The sequence below is a fragment of the Bacillus rossius genome, chromosome 1 (assembly GCF_032445375.1).
Source record: "Bacillus rossius redtenbacheri isolate Brsri chromosome 1, Brsri_v3, whole genome shotgun sequence".
Lineage (NCBI taxonomy): Eukaryota > Metazoa > Arthropoda > Insecta > Phasmatodea > Bacillidae > Bacillus > Bacillus rossius.
Genome location: NC_086330.1, coordinates 369,429,478 through 369,441,572, shown reverse-complemented (window position 1 = coordinate 369,441,572; position 12,095 = coordinate 369,429,478). Strand labels below are relative to the sequence as shown.

General features: G+C 42.8%; 1 protein-coding gene across 4 annotated transcripts in view; it reads right to left on the bottom strand.

Annotated features, from left to right (window-relative positions):
• Positions 1-12,095, bottom strand: part of LOC134528423 (protein draper) — a 143,155-nt gene that overhangs the window by 94,483 nt on the left and 36,577 nt on the right. Inside the window, exon 1 of one of the 4 annotated variants that reach the window (XM_063362026.1) lies at positions 1,805-1,947. The exons of 2 other annotated variants lie outside the window; for them this stretch is intronic. The gene's annotated coding sequence lies outside the window, so the exon portion shown is untranslated. Of the gene's footprint in view, positions 1-1,804; positions 1,948-12,095 lie in introns of those variants that run through there. One more of the 4 variants, XM_063362023.1, reaches the window with a different exon arrangement.

The following is a 12,095-nucleotide window of genomic DNA, read 5'->3' as shown; positions in this document are numbered from 1 at the left end:
GTCCAATCACAAAAACCGAGGAAAGACGAGTCAATCTCACAGGCACACTATTATTTCTCGGTTTCGTTTTCGGCAAGCCTTTTTTAGAATTCTCATCAGCAGCTACCAAAGTCACGCTGTTTGGCGAGTTAAACGTGGTTAGGTAAACAATTCTACTTGTTTATAACTAGAGACTGGAAAAATTCGCGGATTCATTTCACGAAATGCTAGAATCCAATCAACTTTACCTTTATATTGCTTCTGTGATTGGCTTACAGTTTATCTGAAGGACTTTGAGCCAATGGAAAACCTTCAACCAAAAAAGTATCGAATCGCAAGCGTCCCAGTTGACGGGTGTCACGAGTCAATAGCCAATGAGCAGGTGGCATTTGCCTGAGTGTGTAGGGGGTTGTGAAGTCTATCCTAGAGGTCATCGAAAGCGCGAATTTTTCCAGTCAATCTATTTATAACAAGGGACTGGAAAAAAATTACCGGTATCGATGACCTTCAGGATAGACTCTACACGGTTTTCTGTATACTCGGGAAAATAACGCCAGTTCAGTGGCTGCTTGCTGGATTGCGAGTCGTCTCAACTGGGTTTCGATGCTTCTTTGGTTGAGGCTTTCTCATTGGCACAGAGCAGAGGTCGGCAGACCGTGGCTCTTTTCATAGGATGTTACGGCTCTACAGCTAACTTCTACTAACTACTACCATTTTTTTACATTTACGTAAATTTTTTTTCTAAGTAGCCTTTGTTTTTTAAGATTTTATGTTGAATATATGAATAAAATATTTAGATTTTACCTAAAAAAAAAATTTAACGTCTTAAAATTTCAGTTAGATACAGAGAATATACATGTTGCGGCTCTCTAAAAAAAAAAAAATGGGAGAATCTGTTTACATTAATATTTGGCTCATCCCCCTGGCCTAGAGTCGTCCAGATGAACAGTGAGCCAATATCAAAAGCAGCTTCAAATGATTATGTATTTGAATTCGGAAGGGATCCGCGAAATTTTCCCAGTCAAATCACCGAACGTTCAGCAGACGAACGTGTGTTTCAGTGCTACTCTGATACCCAACACGTAGAGTCTCTGGCCTGCGGTCAGCCAGGGCCGCAACTAGAGTCTCTGGCAACCGGGGCATGAATGGATTCATGCGCCCCCCCCCCCCTCCCCCTCTTTTTATGTACATACCACACCAATAAAGCGGATGTCCGGGGGCCCTCCCACGGAAAAATGGAGCTATTTAAGCATTTTCCATACCTACATGTAACAGTTTCTGTGCTACTGTAACTTCCATGCAAAAACTTTTTACCAGTTACCAGTTGTAGTAGGAATTACAGCGATATCGGCGGCCCCCCCCCCCCCCCCCCCACAGCTTTGCGCCCGGGGCGTATGCCCCGCTTGCCCCCCCCCCCCCTATTTACGGCCCTGGGGGCAGCTCACCTCCTCCGAGTGGCTCTCTGGTAGTTCATGCGGTCGACGCGTACATGGAGGGCCCCCGGCAAGGGGAAAAATATTTCGTACCAATTTAGGCGAGAAAAAAGCACTAGATTTGAAAAAAAAAAAGTACTAAATTATAATTTGTTATGGCTATAACAATTTAGGAAGTTATTATGACATTGCAATGCTCCAACTTAAGTACCTATCACACCACACACACATACATTTCATAGTTTTTTAAAAAATAATTACGTTTAATAATAAAACATATTGGAGTTACTATAATATTATTATATTAAAAAAATAGTACTAGATCTGAGCGTGAATGTACTAGACCACTAAAAAACTTATAAAAGTACTAGATCTAGTAGGAAAGTACTAACTGTGGACACCCTGGGGCAAGCCAGCCCGCTGACACGACGCCCAGCCAGCGGGCAGCGTGGTTCCCCGACTCACCGCCGCGCCGCGCTGCCGACCGCGTGCCTGCGACAGCGACAGTGTTGCCAAGTCGGTCACGCGCGACACGATTTACTACACCCTACATCGTACACTAAGTGAATATCGTTGAGAATATCTGCAGCAGAACAAAAAATTTCAAGGGAGGTATCGAATCAAAAGTTTAAGAAGGGGGGGAACGAAAATATCAACGTGTGTGAGACCGAACCTTATGGAGGCCGCCCTATAAGTCTATGCTGGAATATTAAAGATAAAGGCTTCCAAATAGAGACCGGAAAAAATAATCGCTGATTAATTCCGTGATAGGCTGAAAATTTAAATATGTTTACCACTCTGCTGATTCTGCTATTGGCTCGCAGTTTAACTGGAGCTCTCTGGGCCAATGAGAGACTATCAAACAAAGAAGTATCGATTCACGAGCTACCCAGTGGAGACGTCTCACAAGATGAAACCAACTTTACGTATTTTGGTTCCAATGTCTCCCCTTTAATTAATCAAATAGGGCAATCAATGTAGGTACTCCAAACTTTGTACTTTTACTTAAATTTTTTTTTTCTCGCAAAAAATTGCCTGCCTCCATCATGAAATGTTGATTGGTTAGCAAATGGCGCGTTAACACCTGGAGCTCTGCACAGCAAGGATTCCACCTTAATGCCCGGCCAGGGGGCCTACCTTACGGTCCAGCAAGGCGGCCACCTTAAGGCCAGGGATAGGTTCCAAAGGACGACATAAAGGTTCGTTTCAACAGTTTTTTTAGCCATAGAAAATTTTTATCGATTTTCAAAAATGTGGCATCGTTAAAGCATAGCATATAATATTTAGGCACGGCAAGACTGACTTCTTCCCTATGAAGTCACTGGCGTTTAGCATTGAATTCATTTTGCGAATGACAACTGAAATAGAGGTATCTGGTAATATCTTAATGCACGGTCTCTGCCTTAAAGCTAATTATAATTATCAAAGGATTAAAAATTGTAGTGGCGTAAAAACAGTAAAAAAACCAAATGGCGTGTTTCAGTGCCAATCTTTCCCCTTTGAATAATTATTTCGTGACTAGTCCGAAGCTCCGAGAAAGATAGCGTCCTAGTTACGTCACTTCGAGCGGACGAGGCTCGGGACGTGCCGAACACTCGAGACGCGGACAGAGCAGGCGCCGTGTCGCGGGGTGACGGGCGCTACCTGTCCGGGGGGTGGGGCCTCCCCTGGACCCCCCGCTGGCCTGTCTCGTTCCCAGCAGCCTCACAACACAGGCCTGCCTCGTCTATAGCATCCTCAAAACAATGTATTGTAAAAGTACATTTTTTTTAAAACTGTGTATACTTTTAGTCGAAACTTGACGTTAAATTAAAGCCTGTCACAGAAAAAAAAAGGGGGGGGGGGTGTGGCTGTGTCATGGACACGGCCGTGTGTTGTATGTGAATAAATGTACGTAACATGTAATATTTTCCATACAAAATATAAAATACGCTATTTTATATGTATATTATAATCATGTTTGAACACTAAGAAGTCCTTCGGGTTTCCATGTTTGGTTTATGATAGCAACTATTTCCGTTCGTCCGGTTCAGGAAAGAAATCAAGTAAACAAATAATTATCGCATTATAACTTTATTAATTATAGGTTTTAATAATGCAATCGATAGATTTTGAAGAGAGCTGTCGATCGAAACTCAAACGAATGTTGTAGCTTCTCCAAGTCAAAAGTTATACTAAATGGAAATCATGAAACGCAGAAAAATTACCACAAAATGGCAGCGTTCCCCCTCCACCGCGCGCGATGCGTCGCAGTCCTCACTTAGCGTAATGAATAGAGACCGGAAAAATTAGCGGATTCATTCGGCGATAGGCTAGACGTCAAATACATATACCTTTTAGATGATTTTGCTATTGGCTTACTGTTCATCTGAACGAATCTCAACAATTTATAAACCTCCAGCCAAAGAAGGACCGAATCACAGAATAACCAGCTGAGATGACTTACAAGTCAGCAGCCAATGAACTGGCGTTATTTGCCGGAGTGTATAGGGGAATGTGCAGTCTATCCTGAAGGCCGTCGAAACCGCGAATTTTTCCGGTCCCTAGTAATGAATTCTTTGATCCTTTAGCTATCCAATGGTCAGGGACTGGAAAAATTCGCGGATTCAATGACCTCTAGACTAGCTTCCAAAATCCTCTGCTTGCTGGGGAAAATACTACCTGTTCATTGGCTGTTAACTTGTGATACGTCTCGACTGAGTAGCCTTGTGTTTTGATGATTCTTTGGCTGATGGTCCCTCATTGGCCCAGAGTCCTTTAGTTAAACTGTGAGCCAACAGCATAAACAATCCAAAGGTATAGGTATTTGAATTTTCGCCTACCGCGAAAAGAATTCGCGAATTTTTCCGGTCCCTACCAATAGTGTAATTAAATTTTGGATGGAGATGATAGATATGTATCTGCAATACCAAACTGTAACCCCCGATTTTGTTATAATTCGTTTTTTGAATTGCCTCCCACTATGGAAGCAATTTTAAAGACGTATTCACGTCGAAAAAAAAATTATTATTTATATCACGCGCAATTTTTTTAGAACATGTGCACTTTTTTTTTTTTTTAATTCAAGTAGTTCTGAGAAATGTAATACGATTTGCTTCGCCCACTAAGTCCCGTCACCCGACTCGCTCAGAGATGTTCTTCCTGATTGACGCTACTGGTTGGGCGCCACGAGAGCCAGCAGTCTCTATCACTCACCACTTCGCTGCGTGACTCATCACTTCGCGGTATAACTCGTCACTTCGCGGTACAGCTCACCACCGCGCTCGCACCGGAGAAGTTGGTAGACCAACTGTTCGCTGGCTACCGCATGCCGTAGAGACTGGAAAAATTCGCGCTTTCGGTGATCTCTAGGATAAACTCCACAATCCCCTACCTACTCAGGCGAATGCCATCTGCTCATTGGTAGGGACAGGAAAAATTCGCGAGTTCAATGACCTCCAGAATGAACTCCATAGTTCTACGTACAGTCGGTCAAATGCCATCCACTCATTGGCTGCTGTCTTGTGAGACGTTCCAGCGTAGCAGCCTGTGATTCGATAAAGCTTTGGTCGTGTGTTTCTCATTGGCCCAGAGTCATCCAGGTGAGTTGTGAGCCAATAGCAAAGGCAGAACTGAGGTATAACTATTTGTATTTTAGCCTATCGCGAAATGAACTCGCGAATTTTTCCGGTCTCTACTCATTGGCTATTGACTCGTGACACCCGTCAACTGGGACGCTTGCGATTCAATACTTTTTTGGTTGAAGGTTTTTCATTGGTTTAAAGTCCTTCAGACAAACTGTGAGTCAATCACAGAAGCAATATAAAGATACAGTTGTTTGGATTATAGCATATCGTGATATGAATCGGTGAATTTCTCCGGTCTCTACGCATGCGTGTGCCGAGGTATCAACTGCTGGAACATTCCTTCTAGATACATGCATTTTTTTCTGTAGATTTTGTGAAAATGTACGTTCAGCCACCGAAATTCAAAAATGATGTGGCGTTGGAGAGCAAATATTCCTCTTCTAACAACGTCAGTCAAAGCTGTTCTGTGCCGCCTTTTTTTTTTTTTTTTTTCAACAGCAGCAACTAAAAGGAACATTTTCAGCAGTGCCATTAAACAAAAGTGAATAAAGAAATAAATTAAAAACTAATTTGTTTAGATGTTTTACTTTAATAATAATAAATTGAAATATTCATCAGCTACAGATTTTCTTTTGCTGTTGCAGAAAAATACATTAATATAAACAAAATGTGATAAAATTTAAAACACTTCACTTTTTTTTCCTCGTGAGTTATCTAGGGGCAGGCATTTTTCGCGAATAAATCTGAATGCCTATTAGACTGCAACAAGATATACCAGCATCAACGGTTACTTCCTTGTGATTGGCGGCCGTCTGCGAGAGAAGTCGTTGCATTATTTGATAGAGCCTCTCAGGACGCGTTTGCTTCCGCACTGAATTACTGTGATTGGTGTTGTAACAATCGATACGTACCTGGAAGAAACTCACCCAATCACGGTATACAGACGATGCTACAGTGTTTTAACTTTCAGCTAGCCTTGGTTTCTTTTCGCGAAATATGCACGGCCCTAACTTATAATTAGAGACCGGGAATATCCATGGTCCCGGTACTATGTTCGCGGAAGACGACTGCCCCTGCCGAGTCGATATCCTTACGGGAAAAGAAAGCAGGAACCGGCTGTCCGCTCCGACTGCTGGGAGACAGCCAACTCGCGCGGATTCCTCGCCCTGGCGGGCACCACAGCTGTGACAAGAGTTGTAGCGGAGCTCTAACGAGCAGTTGTGTGTCCGCCCGGAAGTAGCTTCCCGGAAGTGAAGCGTCGAACACGTCGCGCGACGCAGGGCTGCCACCCTTCCCGGGCTGCGCTTGCGCCGCGTTCCGACCACCATTATCTTCTTCTGCTTTTTTTTTCCCAAGCAAACCCACGTTCGAACAGCGAGCCAAAAGCAGGATCAGCAGAACGGTACAACTAGAGACACCTGTATTTTGCGAATACATTTCGTGTCAAGGTATTTCACAAAATACTGTAGCTTTTCTCCTGTGGTTATTGGCTGAGGTCGGTGAGAGGTGTCGTCCCGCTCTTGACGGGGCCAATGAGAATGTGGTCACCGTACTGCTGCACCCTCACAATTTGCCATGACTCTTAGAAAAAGCTACAGTGTTTTGTGAAATACCTTACATGAAATGAAATCGCGAAATACAGGTGTCCCTAGGTACAACATATTTGAATTTCAGCGTATCACAAAATAAATCCGTGAATTTTTCGTGCCTCTACAATTAACTGAGCCGGTGAATAGGGACTGGAATAAAATCGCAGGTCCTGTACGTACTCGGGTTAGCCTGTGATCAGCTACATATTTAGTTGGCTCAGAGTAAGGGCATGCATTTTCTGCGAAAAGATTTCGGGAGTGGCTGGAATATGAAACACTGTAGCATCGCCTGTTTCATGATTGGGTAAGTTTCTTTTGGTACATATCGATTGTTACAACACCAGTCACAGTAATTCAGTGCGGGCGCAAACGCGTCCTGAGTGGCTCGGTCAAACAAGGCGACGACTTCTCTCGCAGACGGCCGACAATCACACGGAAGAAACCGCTGTTGCGGGTATACTTTGTTGCCGTCTAATAGGAGATCCGATTTTTTTTTGTTGCGAAGAATGCCTAGAGACTGGAAAATTTCGCGGGTTCAATGACCCCTGGGCTAGCTTCCAAAATCCTCTGCTTGCTCGGGAAAATACTATTTGTTCATTGGAGCTGTTAACTTGTGATATGTCTCGACTGGGTAGTCTTGTGATTTGATGATTCTTTGGCTGATGGTCCCTCATTGGCCCAGAGTTCTCTCCTTAAACGTGAGCCAACAGCATAATCAACCCAAAGGTACAGGTATTTGAATTTTCACCTACCGCGAAATGAATACGCGAATTTTTCCGGTTTCTAAAAATGCCTGCGTCTAGCTCAGAGACCTTTACACAAACTTTTGTCAGCAGAAGCATTAGGAAGTGAAATGAACCCGCGAACTAGTGATGGGTCGTTCGTGAACGATTCGTTCAAAAAGAACGAATCTTTGAGAGAACGAAATCTTGCGATTCGTTCGCGATGTAAAGAACCGGCTGTTTGAGAGCCGGTACCTTGAAAGATTCGGAAGAACGAAAACGCGGAGAGAACGAGAGAACGAGAGAACGAGATGAGAGAACCGGCCACGCGCCCGGTCTGATTCGTTCGTGAAATGATTCATGACGTCAGGAGTCTGAAGAATTAGTAATCACAGCGTGCGCATGTTCACATGAGCAAACGATAACTGATCAAATAAAATAGTGTAACATGAAAAGTATCTATACCTGAAAATGTCAACTGTTAAGTAGTGGTTTAAAATTGCTTTTTCACATTCACATACACAAATTTGGAAGAAGAAAAAAAACTAAAAAAAAAAAACGTATGAATTAAAAATAACAGGGAAAGTAACTATAAATGTTCACACTTACCATTTTTGGGTTAATTAATGTACTTCATTTGTTTCTCTTCATACTGAATCGCAGTAGTAGTATTAAATTTTTGTCTTTTTTTCTCTAAATGTGTTGGTCTACATTCAAACACTTTACTGTAACTAGAGTGTAAATAGCCTATATATTAATATTTGTAACTTAAAAAGTAATAAAATATAAATAATCTTGTTTCATATACGCAACTGTGATTCACTGGCTACGGAAAGCAATGTTCAAATTCAAATACAAAAACACGTACCTAATACTCTAAAGGATGAACGAGTTACGACACCTGATAAAAGAGCCAGATCCCATACACAGAAAAGAACGAATTGACCGAGATGAACGAATCATTTCACGGAACTGATCCAAAAGAACCGATTCGGTCAAAAGAACTGTTCTGCCCATCACTACCGCCTTTGAATATATATACTGTATAGAAGTCGCCAGCCCAGGTTAAAATTTCTAATACGGTTTTGAGGTAGTTGGTTAATTCACCGCCACAATCGCCACCATCTCTAAGGAAACGACTTGTGGTGGTCCCTAGCGGACAAGTGTCGAACTCTTCAAACACCCCTTCCCCCTCCCGCTGATCGACCGTGAGCTGCAGTGAATGATAGATTGGGGGGGGGGGGGGGGTGCGGGGAATGACAGCGGGCGACAGCGCTGCGCTCTAACGTGTAAATAAGAACTAAGACGATACAGGGCGTTACGGCAGCGCACTGCAGCGGTGAAGTTACCAAGCTGCTCATCATACGCTTCTGAAAAACGTAGAGTAAATCCTATCCACTCGCGACTTCTATACAGTATATATATTCAAAGCTACCGCGAATTGACCCGCGCTGAAGCAGGACGTGCAAGGTCCAGGCGCCCGACGGCCGTGATTCACGGCGATGAAGAGGGGTGGGGTGTGGGAGGTCAACCCCAGCCCGCGATAAGGTCCTCCAGCCCGCGATAAGGTCCTCCAGCCCGCGATAAGGTCCCTCCATTCTCGTCGACGCAACTCGCCGCGAGGGGTAAACAACACCATGCCTTACATCAGACTGCAACAACACTGTACATGGTCACACGAGACAGTGAGGTCTTCTTGAACACTATATAGCCTGAAGTATTATTAGCAGGGGCCCTATAAACACTCGACCCCCCCCCCCCTCACCCGACACACACACTTCCTTGTTAGTCAACAAAATTCTCCACTCACGGATTCATTACGAGCTGGGCAAAAAATTCCAATACTTATAAATTTTGGTTGATTCTGCTATCGGTAGAGACCGGAAAAATTCGCGAGTTCATTTCACGAAATGCTATAATCCGAACAACTGTATCTTTATATTACTTCTGTGATTGACTCGCAGTTTATCTGAAGGACTTTGAGCCAATGAAAAACCTTCAACCACCAAAAAAGTATCGAATCGCAAGCGTCCCAGTTGGCAGGTGTCACGAGTCAGTAGCCAATGAGCAGGTGGCATTTGCCCGAGTGTGTAGGGGATTGTGGAGTCTACCCTAGAGGTCATACAAAGCGCGAATTTTTCCAATCTCTAATAATTAGAGACCGGAAAAATTCGCGGGTTCAATGACCTCCAGGATAGACTCCAATATCCTCTACACACTCGGGCAAATGCCAACTATTCATTGGCTGCTGACTTGTGAATCGTCTCGACTGGGTGGCCTGTGATTCGACACTTCAATGAGTGAGGATCTCTAATTGGCCCACAGTCCTCCAGATTAACAGTGGACCAATGGCAGAAGCAGCACTAAGGTATAATTATTTGAATTTTAGCATAACACGAAATGAACCCACGAATTTTTCAGGTCTCTACTAATAATTAGCCCACAGTCGTTCATAGAAACAGTGAGCGAATGATGAGAGCAGCTTAAGGTGTATATATATTTGAATTTTATCGTATAGCGAAATAAATCTGCGAATTTTTCCGGTCTCTACCCACAGCCACAGAGTGTTAAAGTCTCGCAAATGTTTCCGCAAAATACGAGAAAAAAGCGGCAATCAGTGAGCAGTTTGCCTTTTCTGGAGTACGAGTAGCGCTTTGAACTTCCGCTTGGAAATCAAATATACCTCGAAATGGTAAGGTCTAAACACTAAAGGTTTTTTTTCCTTTGTTAGTGAGGAGCTGAAATAAGTAATGATCTAATGATGTAAGAAACTGCCGTCATATTGTCCAAGAGCTACAAGACCAATAATTGAAATCATAAAGAACAATACTTGGGAAAGGTAAACTGTCTACGTATTGGCTACCTCATGAGTGAGACATCTATATAGATAAATCGAAACTATCGATATTAAGTTCAAAGTAGATGATTTATTAGGCTCTATCGATATTTTAGTGTCAATATTTTTCTGATATCGAGATTTTGTTTTGGTAATACTGAAATTGAAAACAAAAATATTTTTCAAGTAAACTAAGCTATAAAAAATTTGGCAGAGAAAAATAAAAAGTGGCCCGTAGGCTTCGTAAAGAACAGACCATTAATTAAAAAATAGAAATATATTTATGCTAGTTTCAATTAATTATAATTAAATTCCCTATGAAAGGTTTTGCTCTTACAAGCAAAAGCAAAAACTACGCAATGTTTACAATTTTTTATTATTCATTATTCTATTTTCTACGTGTTTGTTGGCTTCTTTTTCGCATAACATCTATAACAATAACAATCCATAAAAAATTACTTAACAATTAAAAAATATATTAAAAAGTAGCGAAACATATACAGAGAAACTATTGAATAAAAAATATAGCAGTATTCACATTTTCTAGAAAGAGCTAAACTTGTATTAGTAGGAACTGGACAAATTCGCGGATTCAATGACCTCTAGGCTAGCTTCTAAAATCCTCTGCTTTCTGGGGAAAATACTACCTGTTCATTGGCTGTTAACTTGTGATACGTCTCGACTGGGTAGCCTTGTGTTTTGATGATTCATTGGCTGATGGTCTCTCACTGGCCCAGAGTCCTCTAGTTTAACTGTGAGCCAACAGCATAATCAACCCAAAGGTATATAGGTATTTGAATTTTCGCCTACCGCGAAATGAATTCGCGAATTTTTCCGGTATCTATGTATTAGGTAATTCCTTTGATATACCTAACAAGAACTCAATGTATCATAGACTTAAATAATCATTTTATTTTAAGTAAAGCATGGATATTACAATAGGCCGATACATAGAGACCTGTTAAATTCGCGGATTCATTTCGCGATAGGATAGAGTCCAAATACTTTTGACATTATTTTGCTTCAGTGATTGGGCCACAGTTTATCTGAAGGACTCTGGGCCAATGAAAAATCTTTAACAGAAGAATTAGCGAATCACGATCATTCCAGTCAACAGGTGTTACGAGTCGGTAACCAATTAGAAGATGTAATTTGCACGAGCGCATAGAGGATCATGGAGTCTATCCTTTAGGGATTTGAAAACGCGAATTTTATAGGTCTCTACCGATACATCGTAAATATGTGTAGGTATTTTCAGGCCGATATTTTATAGTAACGATATAATTCAAGCGGATAGTCTACTTCGACGTGTTTAAACAATGTTGCCACCCCCAGTCGGCGAGTCCTGGTATATAGAGCCGTGGTTCCGCGCGGTCCGGCGAGCTCTTCCGCGTTGCTACCTGCCGCGCTACTTGCCGCGCTACTTGCCGCTGACGTCACAGCGACGCGATCAACGGGGACGCGCGCGCGTCAGAGCGATCTCTCCCGCCACGCGACCCAGCAACGCGAACAGACGCACTCAGTTCTTTCTTCTGGTCGCCGCAGCCATTTCCGACAGCGAGAGTGCGGCTGTTCTCAACAGAACCGCGCAACTTTAGCAATAGATAGGGACCGGTAAAATTCGCGGGTTCAATCACCTCCAGGATGAACTCCATAGTTCTACGTACACTCGGGCAGATGCCACCCACTCATTGGCTGCTGTCTTGTGAGACGTCACAACGTAGCAGCCTGTGATTCGATAAAGCTTTGGTCGGGTGTTTCTCATTGGCCCAGAGTCATCCAGGTGAGTTGTGAGCCGATGGCAGAGGCAGCACTGAGGTATAACTATTTGTATTTTAGCCTATCGCGAAATGAATTCGCGACTTTTTCCGGTCTCTACTGATTACTAGAGACCTGCAAAATTCGCGGATTCATTTCGTGATATGCTACAATTCAAATAATTATACCTTATCGCTGCTTCTGCAATTGGT